The 17927-nt window shown below is 47.8% G+C and overlaps 1 non-coding gene and 2 pseudogenes across 1 annotated transcript; all 3 read left to right on the top strand.

Moving 5' to 3' along the window:
• The first annotated feature begins 8453 nt into the window (after positions 1-8453).
• Positions 8454-8607, top strand: LOC149195335 (5.8S ribosomal RNA). The gene has a single exon (XR_016255300.1). It is a non-coding gene; the product is annotated as a 5.8S ribosomal RNA (ribosomal RNA).
• Positions 8608-8871: 264 nt separating this feature from the next.
• On the top strand, positions 8872-10052 carry LOC149195334 (25S ribosomal RNA; annotated as a pseudogene).
• Positions 10053-10812, top strand: LOC149195333 (25S ribosomal RNA; annotated as a pseudogene; the record flags this gene model as incomplete).
• Positions 10813-17927: the final 7115 nt, after the last annotated feature.

Here is a 17927-nt window from a genome sequence, read left to right as displayed (position 1 = left end):
AGCGATGGTTGGTTTATAGCATGGGAGCATTTGGCATAACCCACGGGCCGACTTACATGTTGGGGCGACTTGAACAAAGGATTGTTTGCCGACCAACAATTGGATGGCAATTTTGCGACATGTAAAGGGTGTTTTGGCATGCGGTGGTCGATTCGGCTTGGGCAGCGAATCGCCCAACCGCACGTATAAATATGGCAAGACATTGGAGCATTTGGCATTCATTTGAAGATGGACATTCAAACATGAGCATTCAGTGATCAAGAAAAAAGTGCGAAGTAGTGGAGCAGGTCGCAAAATAGGTGCAGGCATATATGCGCCCGCTCTTGGGCAAGCACACACGATACGCACAGCTTTCGGTTATCGGGTGAGGGCACGGGTAAGGAAGGCACCCGCCATTCGGTGTGACACGGGGTGTCTCGGGTAGGTCGCCCACCCATCATGGAAGAAGAAGCACGGAGGTGTCTCGGGTGACTCGGGTAAGTCGCCCACCTATCATGCAAAAGGAAATGCGGGGTGACTCGAGTGAGGTCGCCCGCCCATTGTGCAGCGGTAAACGAGGATCGGTCAAGGAGTACATTTGGCAGCTCGTGTGAGGGCGCGCCCGCCCAGCTCGAGCAAGGAACTCGGTTGGCACACAAAGGTGTTTCCTATTTGTAAAATTGGTTGAGTATGAAACTTGGTGTTTCCCAAGTATACTTGTAAAGCCTCGTAAACATTGTAGAGTTGAATAATATATTGTATTTGGGCAGACTCATTGTTTAAGGATTTGCCCCTCCCTTTATATTGTGCAATTGTGTTCTTCATGTATAATTGCTGATGATAATGAATGTGTATGGGTGTTCATTGGTATAAAGGAAACATAATAACACTTGGTTGCGAAAAACAAACTAAGTAGACTAATGGTTAGGCGTATTCCATGAACATAAGTATTGGTGAAAAGAAAGTGTTCAGTGGCACCGCACCTCACCAAGTACGGCTGAAAGACTATTGTAGGCCTAGGGGCGTGACACGTGGGGTTCCCATGTCGCTCGCGCCATGTTGGGCATGGCGCATGCCCCTTGCTACTTACACGATGGGCGAGCCACCGATAGAAGGGGCACGGGCGCCCCTTGTTGCGTGCCCGGATGAAAGAGGTGACCATGTGCAGATGAGTTAGGATGCGGGCAAGTGTGCGACGTGTGGCGACGGGTGTAATTGGCGAGGTGTTGGAGCCAACCCATGGGTGCGACGGTGCACATGAAGGGACACGGCAGTTCGTTAGAATGGGGCGTGTCGAGGTTATGTGGCAGGTCAGCCGGGCATGCATGTTGATGAAGCCGACCCTTGTTATCCTCGAGAGACACGGTCCTTGGGTGAAAGGATGCGTATAAGTAAGGAGGATGGCATTCGACGAAGGGACATCGAACTCAGACTTCCACATCACAGAACAAGTGCGAAGGAAGCAGTTGGGCGAAAACGAAAGGAAGAGAAGGACGCAGTTGGGTGAAAACGAAAGGAAGAGAAGGACGCAGTTAAGAGGGCCACACTGGAAGGCGGATTACATAGGGCGGGTCGGGCTTGGTAGCGTGGACAGGCAGAGCGGGGGGGGTTACCATCCAGGTAGGTAGGCCACACTACATGCGGGCCATGCACCCTCACTATGGACCGCACTGACGGGTAGAGTTTCGGCGCCGTGGAAGGGAAAGTCGGGCAGACAGGTTCATAGTTCAGGTGTGGAGTTGTGTCGTGCAGGCCGCAGGCCAGTGCAACACGACCACACAACACGACAAGTTGAAAGAATAATTGAAGAAGATAAATTTATGGTAAGTTATTTTCGCTGCATTTTTAAGAACACTTATTGGAAAATTGACCGAGTGTTGAAGTAGACACAGACCGTGTACTCAAGTATTGGTAAAAGGAAAAAGTACGGTGGTGCTGCACCCGCTTATGCGTGGTTGAAATACTACCACTAGGATAGGAGCGTGACATGGGGTCTCCCAGTCCCTCCTCGACAAAGGTCATCAAATTGCGGGGAACCATGGGATTCCATGTCCCGCCTTGTCGAAAGCATCCCAAGTGCGGGAAATTTGGTGGTTTCCATGTCTTGTCGCGATGGAAATCGCCCCAGGTGCAGTAAACTTGGTGTACATTGAGCCTACAACCTCACATCAAGAAAAAGGCTCGGTTGGTCAAGAGAATGAAGGTTTTTCATTGGTAAAGGACCTCGCTAAGGATCAAAGGTTGGAGTCTCTTCTAGAGCTAGTCCACCATGGACTATCAAAAGTTGAAAGAAGGACAGAGTGTCAGGGAATGAAGTGTCGAAGAAACAAAGTGCAGAGAGGAGGAAGGACTCGACTTGTGCTTGGGGGATATTATTGTCAAGGGTCTAGGGCTTCCCAATGACCAATAAGAAGCTTATGAAAGGGTTTTCCTCTGAGAGAGAGAGAGATGTTTTTCCCTGGCAGATAGCCAACAGCTTGTGTTCTTGTTCTTATGTTTTTGGCACCAGTTTGATGAAAGTAAACACACATGCATTAATAAGAAGAGAAGAAGATTAAGATAACACGATAAATTGCAAAAGAGCTTCACAAATTGTTATCAAGTCTAGAAGAATCCCGCTATACCCCATTGTCCCAGATTCTTCAACACGGTATCGAAGCTAAGGTGACACATCAAGGAAAGGGAATCTCAAGAACATCTGCAAGGTTGAAGCGTCAAGCCAAGAAGTCTCAATCACATAAAGGACAAGAAGGTCTACCATCTATCATTCATCATGGAAGACTACAAAGCAAGAAGAAACACCTTGTATAAAGGCACCTACAAGAAGAACAAATCAAAGAGGGACCTACATCAAGCTACACCATCTTGAAGAATGAAAGGCACTACGAGTCAAGTCATCAAGCAAGTCCATTTGAAGAAAGCAACTTGAACAACATCAAGATCTAAGGAAGGCAAGCCATCAAGTCTTCAAGAAGAAAGCAATTTCACTACATCTCAAACTCTATCAAGTAAGTATATGTCCCCTTCTGAGTATACCTCAGTGTCTTTTTGCAAGGAAAGTAACAAATTGGTTGGGACCACTACATTCCCAAAGTCCAACGGTTTGGATGCCAAGAGTATGGACGCTATAAAAGGGATTGTCCTAAACTTAAGAAGGACAACAACAACAGGAGAAAAAGGGAAGAAGCTCATGTAACTCAAGAAGTGAAAGAAGATGACAAGAAGCAAAAGAAGGAAGATCCTCCTATGACTAAGTCAACCTCTTTGCTTAAAGTCTTCTTTCAAAGGGGGTAGAGGTCTCATTGGGGGTCCCATTTATGGGATTCAAGAGAGGATGATATACAAGTGAGAGAAGATGAAGCAAGAAAGGCTACACCAATCGAGGAGAACTATCAAATAAAGCCGCGATGATAAAAGCATAATCAAGATGAGGTATGTATGCATCAAAGTTTAAGTCATGTCATCATATATATTGATTGGGCCATGGGAAAAGTTCTAGAATAAAAGGATCTCTTTTGCCAACGACATGCTCGGAGGCATGTTCTATAGTGGAGTAAAGCTCAATCAATCCAATAAGAAGCAAATGAAGAACATCGCGGTCACAAAGAATAACTATTTGACAAGATTCCTCAAAATCTCTCGAAAGAAGGCACGTAAACTCTGACAAAGGAAGAAAAAGATAAAGGACCCTTGACACCTACGAAGGCCTTGGAGATAGTAAGGTGCAGATAACTGATTCAACTCTACAAATATGTCATGATGAAGAGCAATATCATGATGAAGTCATGAAGGGCCACTAAATCAAAGTACGGGAACTAGCGAGTAAAACTAAGCATCCATGTGATAAGTGTTATGAAGGATAGACAAGGTGACAAAGGAGTAGCTAGATGACAAAAAGGACTTGATATATATCAAGAAGGCCACTTTCCACAAAGGGAGCAATGACATGACAAACCAGGGGGGGAAATGATCGATGGTCGGTACCTTACTAAGAAGAAGTTCAAACAAAGACTTCATGACATCGAAGGAAAGAAGGAGATCAAGCGGCTAAAAGACCCACGAAGAAGATGTTGTTGATGAATGGACAAGTCCCTAGCTAAGAGGGACTTCTAACAAGTTCCCAACTACAAAGGAGCTTGGGCAAGTTCCTTGTCAAAGGAAACTTGGGCATGTCTTCCCCAATCAAGGGGAAGAGATAGACACAACATTATTGTCTTCACTTGGCAAGAAATAACGGGAGGATTGGGCAATAATTTGGCATCTGATGCTCTTGGAGGATGTGTAGGGCACCCAAGACAAGAATTGTCCTGGAAGGTCATACTCAGGGCACACCTGGGTGGGTATGTACCTTTATAGACAATGACCAAGGTGTTTATAAGCCATTGGCCTCGCTAACATTGTGCTATGATCTTATGAGAGATAAAGTTGTTAGTCAAGGCCTTGCTATGAACAATGTTGGATAATATGATGCTATAACGGATGGGTTGCCAATCTGGTTTCTCTTATTTGAATTATTCAAGACTGAAAAATAGTCAAACACCTTGTAATGATTTATGAATACCTCCCTAGTTAAGAGGGGGTGTTGAAGAAAGTGTAACGGGGTTCGGTCTTCATAAATTTACTTTTGATATTTGTATTTATTCAAGAAAATAAATAATATATATATATATATATATATATATATATATTATTTTTCATTGAGTTTCTTGCTCATTGAAATAGGCCTAGCACATGTTAAAGAGTTATAAAGAGTCAAAAGAAAATGTTGAAGACCTTAAGGGCATGTTACCCTAGGTATATTTATGTATTAGAGTCAAAGAGATTCCTACCCTCGTGCCTTCGTTCGGGTCGTGCACCCGTTCAAACCCCAAATTTCCTTCGGGCGGGCCGGGTCATCCCGTGTCGTGCCATGTGTGGGGGTGCGCGGGCACACGTGGGCGTGCCAAAAATGCTAAGTCATGACCACCCGTGTGTGTTCTTTGTTCGGGTCGTGCACCCATGGAAACCCCAAATTTCATTCGGGCGATTTGGGTCAGCTCTCCCAGGGTGGGTCGGGTCGTGCCGTGCTGTGTGTGGGTGCCCCGACACACGTGGCCCTGCCAAAAATTCTAAGTCATCATTGCCCATGTGTCTTCTTCACATTCATGCATCCCATTTACCCGATGCTCCCTCGGGCCTTCGTTCGCATCGTGCACCCATGGAAACCCCAAATTTTTTTCGGGCCGTGCACACATGGAAACCCCAAATTCCGTTTGGGCGGGTCGGGTCGTGTCATGTGTGGGTGCTGTGCAAATGCATTCGGGTGAGTCGAGTCGGGTCGGGTCATGCCGTGCCATGCGTGGGTGCTCAGGAACATGTGGCTATGCAAAAAATGTTAGGGCGTGACCACCCGTGTGCCTCCTGCACGTTCGCATGACCCGTTTTCCTGACGCTCCATCGTGCCTTAGTTCGGGCGGGTCAGGCCATGTCGTGCGTGGGTGCTCGGGCACACGTGGCAGTGCCAAAAATGCTAAGTCATGACCCCCGGTGTGCCTTCTACATGTTCGTGTGGCCCGTTTGACCGACGCTGCCTTGTGCCTTCGTTCGGGTCGCGCACCCATGGAAACCCCAAATTTTGTTAGGGTTGTGCATACAAGGAAACCCCAAATTTTTTTCGGGTTGGGTCATGTCCTGTCGTGTGTAGGTGCCCATGCAAACGCGTTCGGGCGGGTTGGGTCGTCTCACACAAGGCCAGTCGGGCTGTGTCATGCCATGTGTGGGTGCCTAGGCACATGTGGCCGTGCCAAAAATGCTAAGTCGTGACCGCCCGTGTGTCTTCTACACGTTCGTGTGGCCCGTTTGCCTGATGCTCCCTCGTGCCTTCGTTTGGGTCGTGCACCCACAAAAACCCCAAAATTTCGTTCGGGTCGTGCGCCCATGGAAACCCCAAATTTCGTTCGGGTGGGTCGGGACGTGTCGTGTGTGGGTGCCCATGCAAATGGGTCGGGTCGCGTCATGTCGTGTGGTGTGACGGTGCCCAGAGCACACGTGGCCGTATAAAAAATGTTAAGTTGTGACCGGGGCTGGGCTTTGTGTACGATTATGTTTCCCGTTTTCCCGAATCATTCGAGTGGGTCGTTTGCCGTGTAAACACTCATTCGGGTGGGTCGTTTTCCATGTAAACTCATTCGAGTGGGTCGTTTGAGGCCGCTCATGTCAACTTGTTCGGGTGGGTCGGGCGAGGTCGTCCGTGCAAAAATGTTCGGGCAGGTTAGGCGAGGGTTTTCGTGCAAACCCGTTCGGGCGGGTCGGGCAAGGGCGTCCGTGCAAACTCATTCGGGCGGGTCGGGCGAGGGCGTCCATGCAAACCTGTTCGGGCGGGTTATTCGGGCGAGGGTGTCCGTGCAAACTCATTCGGGCGGGTCGAGCGAGGGCATCTGTGTCAACTCATTCGGACGGGTCGTTTGAGGGCGTCCATGTGAACGTGTTCAGGCGGGTCGTTTGAGGGCATCCATGTGAACTTGTTCGGGCAGGTTGTTAGGGCGAGGGCACACCTGGGCGAACGAGCCCATATCAAAAATGCTAAGTTGTGACCCAAGCTCTAATCTCCATCGAGATCGCAATTTTTCACACCGACAGGCATGAGGGTGGCAATCTTATCTCGTGCCTTTGCCGTCAAGGGGATTCCTCGTCCTCTCATGAGCCACTCCCCTTCTGAGGGAAAAAGAAGTAGCGGGTTGTGTCTTTGTTCCTCCCTTTGGATTGTGGGTTTTTTGTGGGACTTGCGTCATTTCTTCGTTTCTTGGTGTGCGCTTTGCGAACGTCCCTCTCTCTAGTGGCCTTGCACCATCGATGTATTTGTGGCCCGCAACTTTCTCCAGTGTTGAGTGTCGGCCCGTGACAACTCCTCTTTGAAGTTTGATTCTTTGACCCCCGTTGACTCTCTCACTGGAAAGGTTGTTGGGTGTTTTGTACACAGAGGGGTGCAATAGCAGGGTGGGTTTGTGTTATGGGCAGCAGTCTATTTATCATTTGAAGCCTTGTGCCACTGGGTTGGGGGGTTGTTTGCCTCTCAGTGACGTGCTCCAGACACTGGTCTCATCATGGCCCTCGTCTTTTCTATTGGTCAATTTTGGGTTGTGATTTATTTGCTTGGTTGTTTGCTATGTTGTAAAGCTGGAAAGGGTGTTGCGTTGAATGCATGTGGGAGGGTGTGAAGAGGTGGGGCGCTTTTTTGATCGGGTGCCTTGTTTGATTTCTTTTTGGTTAGCGGACATCTACTCGGTGTGATGAGGAGAGGTGGGATTGTTGTGGATTGGTGTTCGGGAAGGACGAAAAGTAGTGCGAGCTCCCAGGGTGGCCACCCTAGTCCTTCTCGATCACTGTCCCCTGCAGTTCCCCCCTTTTTCCAAAGGCACGGGGTTTGGGAAGCATGTTCTCTGTTTGAGCCTCCCCTTGTGAGCCGATAGCCACGTTTGATATCTCTTGCTTTCCTGTTGTTTTCTTCCCTTCTTTCTTTTGGCCCCTTAGCTTTACGGAGAAAAGATGGGATTGTTGTGGATTGGTGTTTAGGAAGGACGAAAAGCAGTGCGAGTTCTGAGGGTGGCCACCCTAGTCCTTCTCGATCACCGTCCCCTGTAATTCCCCCCTTTTTGCGAAGGCACGGTGGTGGGGAAGCTTGTTTTTTGTTTGAGCCTCCCCCTGTGAGCCGGTGGATGCGTTCAATATCTCTCTTTCTTTCATGTTGTTTTCTTCCCTTCTTCCTTTCGGCCCCTAGCTTTGTGGAGAAAAGGTGGGATTGTTGTGGATTGGTGTTCGGGAAGGACGAAAAGCAGTGCGAGTTCCCAAGGTGGCCACCCTAGTCCTTCTCAATCACCGTCCCCTGTAGTTCCCCCCTTTTTGCAAAGGCACGAGGTCGGGGAAGCTTGTTCTCTGTTTGAAGCCTCAACTTGTGAGCCAGTAGCCACGGTTGATATATCCCTTTCTCGCTTTTTGTTTTCTTCCCTTCTTCCTTGTGGCCCCTAGCGTTACAGAGAAAAGGTGGGATTGTTGTGGATTGGTGTTCTGGAAGGACGAAACATAGTGCGAGCTCCTGGGGTGGCCACCCTCATCCTTCTCGATTGTCATGCCCTTCAATTCCCCCCTTTTGTCGAAGGCATGGGGCTTTGGAGGCTTGTGCTTTTTTTTCTACCCTTTTCTTCCTTTCGGTCCCTAGCTCTATGGAGAAAAGGGGGAATTGTTGTGGGATGGTGTCGGGGAAGGGCTAAAAGCAGTGTGAGCTCCTGGGGTGGCCACCCTAGTCCTTCTCGATCGCTGTTCCATGCATTTCCCCCCTTTTTGCGAGGGTGTGGGGCTGGGGGAGATTTTCCTCTGTTCGAGCCTCCCCCCATGAGCCTCTCATGCGTTTTTCCTCCTTTTGCGCCTTGGCCTTACATTTTTTGTGGGGGGTACCTCTATTCAGTTTTGTGGCAGATTTTTCAGTAATATGTGGAAATGACTCTCGGCAACAGATATCTCAGCTCTTGTTAAGATGAAGAATGTAGTGAAATGCGATACTTAGTGTGAATTGCAGAATCCCGTGAATCATCGAGTTTTTGAACGCAATTTGCGCTCGAGGCCTCGGTCGAGGGCACGTCTGTCTGGGCATCGCATCCCATTCAAATGCGCTCCCTGCAATATGATAGGGAGCAACGGAGCTGGTCGTCCATGCCCCATGCAGTGCGGTTAGATGAAATACCTCAAGCGATCTTTCGTGGCGACCATCGGCGAGCGGTGATCTTGTCCCCTTGGATGGGCAATCAGTGTTAGCTAATGCGGGCTTTGTGTGGCATCGCTCGAATTTGCTTTGCTCTCTCTTGTCCTCCCATGGGATAGGGCGGATTTAGCTCCAACTTTGCGACCTCAGCGAGAAAACCCGCTGAGTTTAGGCATATAATTAAGCAGAGGAAAAGAAAATTACAAGGATTCCCCTAGTAGCGGTGAGTGAACCGGGAAGAGCTAAATATGAAAATCGGGCAGCGGCGCTGCCTGAATTGTAGTCTGTAGAGGCGTCCTCAGCAGCGGACCTGGGCCAAGTCCCTTGGAAGGGGGTGCCTAAGAGGGTGACAGCCCCGTCGGCCCGGGACCCTGCCGCATCACGAGGCGTTGTGAGCGAGTCGGGTTGTTTGGGAATGCAGCCCTAATTAGGTGGTAAATTCCATCCAAGGCTAAATACGGGTGAGAGACCGATAGGGAACAAGTACCGTGAGGGAAATATGAAAAGGAATTTCAAAAGAGAGTTAAAGAGTGCTTGAATTTTCCTTGAGGGAAGCAGATGGAGGTTGTCGATGCGTCTTGGTCGGATGTGGAACAGCTCAGGCTGGTCCGCTACTTGACTTGAGGTGCAAACCAACACAGGTTGCTGCATCATCACAAGCGCAGGTTGATTATTGCCTGTTAGTTTGCCGCTGCGGTGGTCAAGGAACGAAGCGTGCGCCCTTGTGGTGGGCCGTGTGCACCTACACGCTCAGGGTGTTGTTGGCGGGCTTTCCATTCGACCCATCTTGAAACATGGACCAAGGAGTCTAACATGTGTACAAGTCGGCAAGTTTGAAAACCTGCAAGGCGCAAGGAAGCTGACGGGAAAGATCCCCTCTCTGGGGGGTGCATCGTCGACCAACCTTGAGCTTATGCGAAGGGTTCGAGTGCAAGCACACCTGTTGGGACCCGCAATATGGTGAACTATGCCTGAGCAGGGCGAAGCCACAGGAAACTCTGGTGGAGGCTCGTAGCGATACTAATGTGCAAATCGTTCGTCTGACTTGGGTATAGGGGCGAAAGACTAATTGAACCATCTAGTAGCTGGTTTCCTCTGAAGTTTCCCTCAGGATTGCTGGAGCTCACGTGCGAGTTTTATTGGGTAAAGCAAATGATTAGAGGCATCGGGGGCGTAATGCCCTCGACCTATTCTCAAAATTTAAATAGGTAAGAGGGTACGACTGCTCCATTGAGCCGTGCTGTGGAATCTAGAGCTCAAAGTGGGCCATTTTTGGTAAGAAGAACTGGCGATGCGGGATGAACCAAGTGGGGAGATTGGCTGGGGTGGCACATATGTTAAAAGATAACGCAGGTGTCCTAAGATGAGCTCAACGAGAACAGAAATCTCGTGTGGAACAAAAGGGTAAAAGCTCATTTGATTTTGATTTTTGGTACGAATACAAACTGTGAAAGCATGGCCTATCGATCCTTTAGATTTTCAGAATTTGAAGCTAGAGGTGTCAAAAAAGTTACCACAGGGATAACTGGCTTGTGGCAACCAAGCGTTTATAGAGACGTTTCTTTTTTATCCTTCGATGTCGGCTCTTCCTATCATTGTGAAGCAGAATTCACCAAGTGTTGGATTGTTCACCCACCAATAGGGAATGTGAGCTGGTTTTACACCATCGTGAGATAGGTTAGTTTTACCCTACTGATGAACCAGACCACAATAGTAATTCAACTTAGTACAAGAGGAACCGTTGATTCACACAATTGGTCATCGCGCTTGGTTGAAAAGCCAGTGGTGCGAAGCTACTGTGTGTCGGATTATGACTGAACACCTATAAGTTAGAATCCACGCTAGAATTGGTGCATGTCACTCTTCGACTGTATCTCAAACCACAGTAGGGGCGTCGCTTTATCGCCCCCAGGGGCCCGTGTCATTTTCAAACTGCGACCGTGAAGCATCTTGGTCGGGGCAACTTTGAAGTTCAATTCCAAACGGTCGTTGAGAAGAATCCTTTGCAGATGACTTAAATATGCGACGGGGTATTGTAAGTGGCAGAGTGGCCTTGCTGCCACGATCCATTGAGATTCAGCCCTTGGTCGCCTCGATTCAGAGCTTCGCTCTTGTCACAAACAAAATTCGGGCAACCCTCTTGTGCCTCTGCCTCTTCCTCCAAACGACAATTTTTCATTGCTTGGGGGCGGGAAATTTGGGGTTTCCACACTACGACGGAAAAGGCACCGAAGCCTGGGAACACTGGGGTTTCCATGTCGCGCCCTGACGCCCAAAATTTGGGATTTCCATGCTGCACCTCGGCACCCAAAATTTGGGGTTTCCACCCAGTGCCCAAAATTTGGGGCTTCCATGTCTCACCAAAAATTTGGGGTTTCCACCCGGCGCCTAAAATTTGGGGTTTCCACCGGGTGCTCAAAATTCAGGGCTTCCATGTCACACCAAAAATTTGGGGTTTCCATGCTGCGCCCCGACGCCCAAAATTTGGGGCTTCCATGTCTCGCCAAAAATTTAGGGTTTCCACCCGACGCATAAAATTTGGGGTTTCCACCATGCACTTAAAATTCGAGGGTTCCATGTCACGCCAAAAATTTGGGGTTTCCACCCGGTGCCTAAAATTTGGGGGTTCCGCCCGGCGTAGAAAAAAAATTGGGGTTTCCATGTCGCGCCTAAAATTTGGGGTTTCCGCCCGGAACAAAATTTTTTGCGGTTTACAAGTCACGCCCAAGCCTAGGGAAGCTTGGGGTTTCCATGTCGTGCCCCGACCGAAACCGTCGGCGCCCAAGCCTGGGGAAACTTAGGGTTTCCATGTCGCACCCCGACTGAAACCGGTGGCACCCAAGCCTAGGGAAACTTGGGGTTTCCGAGTCGTGCCCTGACGCCCAAGCCTGGGGAAACTTGGGGTTTCGGATTCATGCCACGACCGAAACTGGTGGCGCCCAAGCTTTTGGAAACTGGGGGTTTCCATGTCATGCCTCGGTGCCCAGGCCTGGGGAAACTTGGGGTTTCCATGTTGCAGTACGACCGAAGCCCGCAACACCCAAGCTTGTGGAGACTCGGGGTTTTCCATGTCGTGCCACAACCGAAGCCGGCGGCACCCAAGCCTGTGGAGACTCGGGGTTTTCCATGTTGCTCCCTGGTGCCCAAGCTTGGGAAGCTTGGGGTTTCCATGTCCCGCCCTTGATGGAACCACGGGTTTCCGCATTTTACGGCACGAGGGAAATGTAGGGAACTTGGGGTTTCCATGACGATGTAAACCAGCTCGCAAGTCTCGGGAACTTTGGGTGTTCCAAAACCGCTACCCAATTCTGGGGAACTCACTGTTTCCATGTCGCGGCACACCCTGAATCGCCCGAGAGTCTGTGGAACTTCAGATTTCCATGTCGTGGGGCCACGAAGAGCCGCCAAAGTCTAGGTAACTCGGGGTGTCCATTTTGTGGTGCGATGAAAACTGCTACCCAAGTCAGCGGACACACATGGGGTTTCCATTTCGCGTCACAACAAAAATTGCTACCCAAGTCTGGGAAACGCAGTGTCAAGACCTGCGGTTCGGTTTCTCCCCGTCGGTGTAAAGTGCGAACTCTACGACCGAAATGAGCGAAGGGACATAAGTATAATATGCGCATTAGAGGTGGAGCAATGGTTGGTTTATAGCGTGGGAATGTTTGGCATAACCCACGGACCGACATTCATGTTGGGGAGACTTGAACAAAGGATTGTTTTCCGACCAACAATCGGATGGAAATTTTGCGACATGTAAAGGGCGTTTTGGCACACGGTGGTTGAGTTGGCCTGGGCAGCGACTCGCCCAACCGCTCTTATAAATATGGCAAGGCGTTGGAGCATTTGGTATTCATTCGAAGATGGACATTCAAACATGAGCATTCGGTGATCAAGAAAAAAGTGCGAAGTAGTGGAGCAGGTTGCAAAAGAGGCATGGGCATATATGCACCCACTCTTGGGCAAGCACACACGATACACATAGGTTTTGGCTATCGGGTGAGGGCGCGAGTAAGGAAGGTACCCGTCATTCGGTGTGAAACGGGGTGTCTTGAGTAGGTCGCCCACCCATCGTGGAAGAAGAAATGCGGAGGTGTCTTAGGTGACTCGGGTAAGTCGCCTGCCCGTCGTGCAAAAGGAAACGTGGGGTGACTCGGGTGAGGTTGCCCGCCCATCGTGCAGCAGTAAACAAGGTTCGGTCGAGGAGTACGATTGGCAGCTCGTTTGAGTGTGCGCCCGCCCAGCTCAGGCAAGGAACTTGGCTGGCACATGGAGGTGTTGCCTATTTGTAAAATTGGCTAAGTATGAAACTTGGTGTTTCCCAAGTATACCTGGAAAACCTCGTAAACATTGTAGAGTTGAATAATATATTGTATTCAGGCAGACTCATTGTTCAGGGATTTGCCCCTCCCTTTATATTGTGCAATTGTGTTATTCATGTATAATTGTTGATGATAATGAATGTGTATGGGTGTTCATTGGTATAAAGGAAACATAATAATACTTGGTTGCGAAAAATAAACTAAGTAGACTAATGGTTAGGCGTAATCCATGAACATAAGTATTGGTGAAAATAAAGTGTTCGGTGGAGCCGCACCTCGCCAAGTACGACTGAAAGACTACTGTAGGCCTGGGGGCATGACATGCGGGGTTCCCATGTCGCTCGCACCATGTTGGGCATGGCGCATGCCCCTTGATACCTACACGATGGGCGAGCCACCGACGGAAGGCGTGCGGGCAACCTTTGTTGCATGGTCGGATGAAAGAGGTGACCATGTGCGGACGAGTTAGGATGTGGGCAGGTGTGCGACGTGCGGCGATGGGTGTAATCGGCGGAGCTGACCCATGGGTGCGACGGTGCACACGAAGGGACATGGCGGTTCGTTGGAATGGGGCATGTCAAGGTTATGTGGCAGGTCAGTCGAGCATGCATGTTGATGGAGCCAACCCTTGTTATCCTCGAGAGACACAGCCCTTGGGCGAAAGGATGCGTATAAGTAAGGAGGATGGTGTTCGACGAAGGGACATCGAACTTAGACTTCCACATCACAGAACAAGTTCGAAGGAAGGAGTTGGGCGAAAACGAAAGGAAGAGAAGGACGCGGGTAAGAGGGCCGCACCGGCGGGTGGATTATAGAGGGTGGGTCGGGCTTGGTAGCGCAGACAGGCAGAGCCGGGTAGGTTACCGTCCAAGCAGGCAGGCTGTACTACATGCGGGCCATGCACCCTCACTATGGATCGCACCGACAGGGAGAGTTTGGGCACCGCGGAAGGGAAAGTCAGGCGGACAGTTTCGCAGTTTAGGTGTGGAGTTGTGTCATGCAGGCCACGGGCTAGTGCAGCATGACCACATGACACGATAGGTTGAAAGAATAATTGAAGAAGATAAATTTATGGTAAGTTATTTTTGTTTCATTGTTAAGAACACTTATTGGAAAATTGACCGAGTGTTGAAGTAGGCGCAGTCCGTGTACTCAAGTATTGGTAAAAGGAAAAAGTACGACGAAGCCGCACCCGCTTATGCATGTTTGAAATACTAACACTAGGATAGGAGCGTGTCATGGGGTCTCCTAGTCCCTCCTCGACAAAGGTTGCCAAATTGTGGGGAACCCAGGGATTCCATGTACCGCCTTGTCAAAAGCATCCCAAGTGCGGGAAATTTGGGGTTCCATGTCTCGTCGCGATGGAAATCGCCCCAGGTGCAGTAAACTTGGTGTACATCGAGCCTGCAACCTCACATTAAGAAAAAGGCTCGGTTGGTCAAGAGAATGAAGGTTTCTTCATTGGTAAAGGATCTCGCTAAGGATCAAAGGTTGGAGTCTCTTCTAGGGCTAGTCCACCATGGACTATCAAAAGTTGAAAGAAGGACAGGGTGTCGAGGAATGAAGCGCCGAAGAAACAAAGTGCAGAGAGGAGGAAGGACTCGACTTGTGCTTGGGGGATATTATTTTCAAGGGCCTAGGGCTTCGCAATGACCAATAAGAAGTTTACGAAAGGGTTTTACTCTCTGAGAGAGAGAGAGAGGTTTTTCCCTGGCAGATAGCCAACATCTTGTGTTCTTGTTCTTATGTTTTTGGCACCAGTTTGATGAAAGTAAACACACATGTATTAATAAGAAGAGAAGAATATTAAGATAACATGATAAATTGCAAAAGAGCTTCCCAAATTGTTATCAAGTCTAGAAGAATCCCGCTATACCCCATTGCCCCAGATTCTTCAACACTGTATCACAGCTAAGGTGACACATCAAGGAAAGGGAATCTCAAGAACATCCACAAGGTTGAAGTGTCAAGCCAAGAAGTCTCAATCACATCAAGGACAAGAAGGTCTACCATCTATCATTCATCATGGAAGACTACAAAGCAAGAAGAAATGCCTTATATAAAGGCACCTACAAGAAGAACAAATCAAAGAGGGACCTACATCAAGCTACACCATCTTGAAGAATGAAAGGAACTACGAGTCAAGTCATCAAGCAAGTCCATTTGAAGAAATCAACCTGAACAACATCAAGATCTAAGGAAGGCAAGCCATCAAGTCTTCAAGAAGAAAGCAAGTTCACTACATCTCAAACTTTATCATGTAAGTATATGTCCCCTTCTAAGTATACCTCAGTGTCTTTTTGCAAGGAAAGTAACAAATTGGTTGGGACCACTACATGCCCAAAGTCCAACGGTTTGGATGCCAAGAGTATGGACGCTACAAAATGGATTGTCCTAATCTTAAGAAGGACAACAACAACAAGAGAAAAAGGGAATAAGCTCATGTAACTAAAGAAGTGAAAGAAGACGACAAGAAGAAAAAGAAGGAAGATCCTCTTATGACTAAGTCAACCTCTTTGCTTAAAGTCTTCTTTCAAAGGGGGTATAGGTCTCATTAGGGGTCCCATTTATGGGATTCAAGAGAGGATGATATACAGGCGAGAGTAGGTGAAGCAAGAAAGGCTACACTAATCGAGGAGAACTATCAAATAAAGCCGCGATGATAAAAACATAATCAAGATGAGGTATGTATGCATCAAAGTTTAAGTCATGTCATCATATATATTGATTGGGTCATGGGAAGAGTTCTAGAATAAAAGGATCTCTTTCGCCAATGACATGCTCGAAGGCATGTGCTATAGTGGAGTAAAGGTCAATCAATCCAAGAAGAAGCAAATGAAGAACATCACGGTCACAAAGAATAACTATTTGACAAGATTCCTCAACATCTCTCGAAAGAAGGCATGGCAACTCTACAAAAGGAAGAAAAAGATAAAGGACCCTTGACACCTACGAAGGCCTTGGAGATAGTAAGGTGCAGATAACCGATTCAACTCTACAAATATGTCATGATGAAGATCAATATCACGATGAAGTCATGAAGGACCAGTAAATCAAAGTACGGGAACAAGCAAGTACAACTAAGCATCCATGTGATAAGTGTTATGAAGGATAGATAAGGTCACAAAGGAGTAGCTAGATGACAAAAAATACCTGATATATATCAAGAAGGCCACTTTCCATGAAGGGAGCAATGACATGACAAACCAGGGGGGAAAGTGATCGATGGCCGGTACCCTGCCAAGAAGAAGTTCAAACAAATACTTCATGACATCGAAGGAAAGAAGGAGATCAAGCGGCTGAAGGACCCACAAAGAAGACGTTGTTGATGAATGGACAAGTCCCAAGCTAAGATGGAGTTCTAACAAGTTCCCAACTACAAAGGAGCTTGGGCAAGTTCCTTGTCACAGGAAACTTGGGCATGTCTTCCCCAATCAAGGGGAAGAGATAGACACAACATTCTTGTCTTCACTTGGAAAGAAATAACGGGAGGATTGGGAAATCATTTGGCATCTGATGCTCTTTGAGGATGTGTAGGGCACCCAAGACAAGAGTAGGCAAGAGGAGCAATATTCTTTGAGGGTTGGGAACCCAAGACAAGAATTGTCCTGGAAGGTCATACTCAGGGAACACCTGGGTGGGTATGTACCTTTAGAGACAATGACCAAGGTGTTTATAAGCCATTGGCCTCGCCAACATTGTGCTCTGATCTTATGAGAGATAAAGTTGTTAGTCAAGGCCTTGCTATGAACAATGTTGGCTAATATGATGCTATAACAGATGGGTTGCCAATCCAGTTTCTCTTATGTGAATTATTCAAGATTGAAAAATAGACAAACATCTTGTAATGATTTATGAATACCTCCCTAGTTAAGAGGGGGTGTTGAAGAAAGTGTAACTGGGTTTGGTCTTCATAAATGTACATTTGATATTTCTATTTATTCAAGAAAATAAATAAATAAATATATATCTATATATATATATATATATGTCACGTGGAAAGAGTCGTTAGTGCAGACACAACCGACCTTCCTAGAAGCCTAAGACTTTATAATGACAAACAAGACAAATAAGAGCAATCCTTCCCTAAATATGCTTTTACAATATGAGAAATCAAGTGTTTAGATCCTACCTGTAATCCAACGCTGTTGTAGTAGTCCAGCTTCATTGATCCGGATGAGCTCCTCCTTCCCTTCGAAACCTGCATTCACCAACAATCAAACGATTAAATAACACCTGAATATCACATAAAATAAAACATATTTAACATATAGACCAAGGAGTATATGAAACAACTCATAAATAACAAATTGTTGAGAAGAATGGACTAATTTGTATTAAAAGGTAACAAAAGGAACCATTACAACCTGAGCCTTGGTGTTGTGCAAGCTCCTCCCAGGGTCCACAATATTTCTCCCTTACTCTGATCAGCTCACCCACCTCCCAATGGAAACAAGTAAAGATGGTAATCTCTCCTCACAAGCTTCTAGAAGGAAGTCCTAATTCTAGCAGCATCTACCCTTAGGAATGTTCAGCTTTCAACCTCTCCTCCCTTTTGCCCAATGCCTGTATTTATAGTGCTCTAGAGGAAGTTATTCAGGTCCACCATCAATGGGGTAAGCCCCTCTTTGGATGGGATAGCTCCCCTATTGATGGGATAAGTTCCTCTTTGGTAGGGATACATGAACCATCTGGAGGCGCTTCATACACATCAAACAAGCTTCTAGAAGACTCTAGAAATGACCACAAGTAACTTTTTTGGAGTGAAACTTGCGCCTTTTAACCTTTACAGGAGTACGCACCCACCGCTTTACATACAGAGCGTACAAGTACGCAGGTATTGTGAACTTGGGTTGCGTACACGCAGGTACGGCTAAGAGAAACTGCGTACC

Source organism: Pinus tabuliformis, chromosome 2_2, assembly GCF_031772625.1.
Source record: "Pinus tabuliformis cultivar Carrire ecotype Pingquan chromosome 2_2, CPIR1, whole genome shotgun sequence".
In the NCBI taxonomy this organism is placed as follows: domain Eukaryota; kingdom Viridiplantae; phylum Streptophyta; class Pinopsida; order Pinales; family Pinaceae; genus Pinus; species Pinus tabuliformis.
The sequence above is the reverse complement of the archived record's forward strand: the minus strand, read 5'-3'. Positions and strand labels throughout refer to the sequence as shown.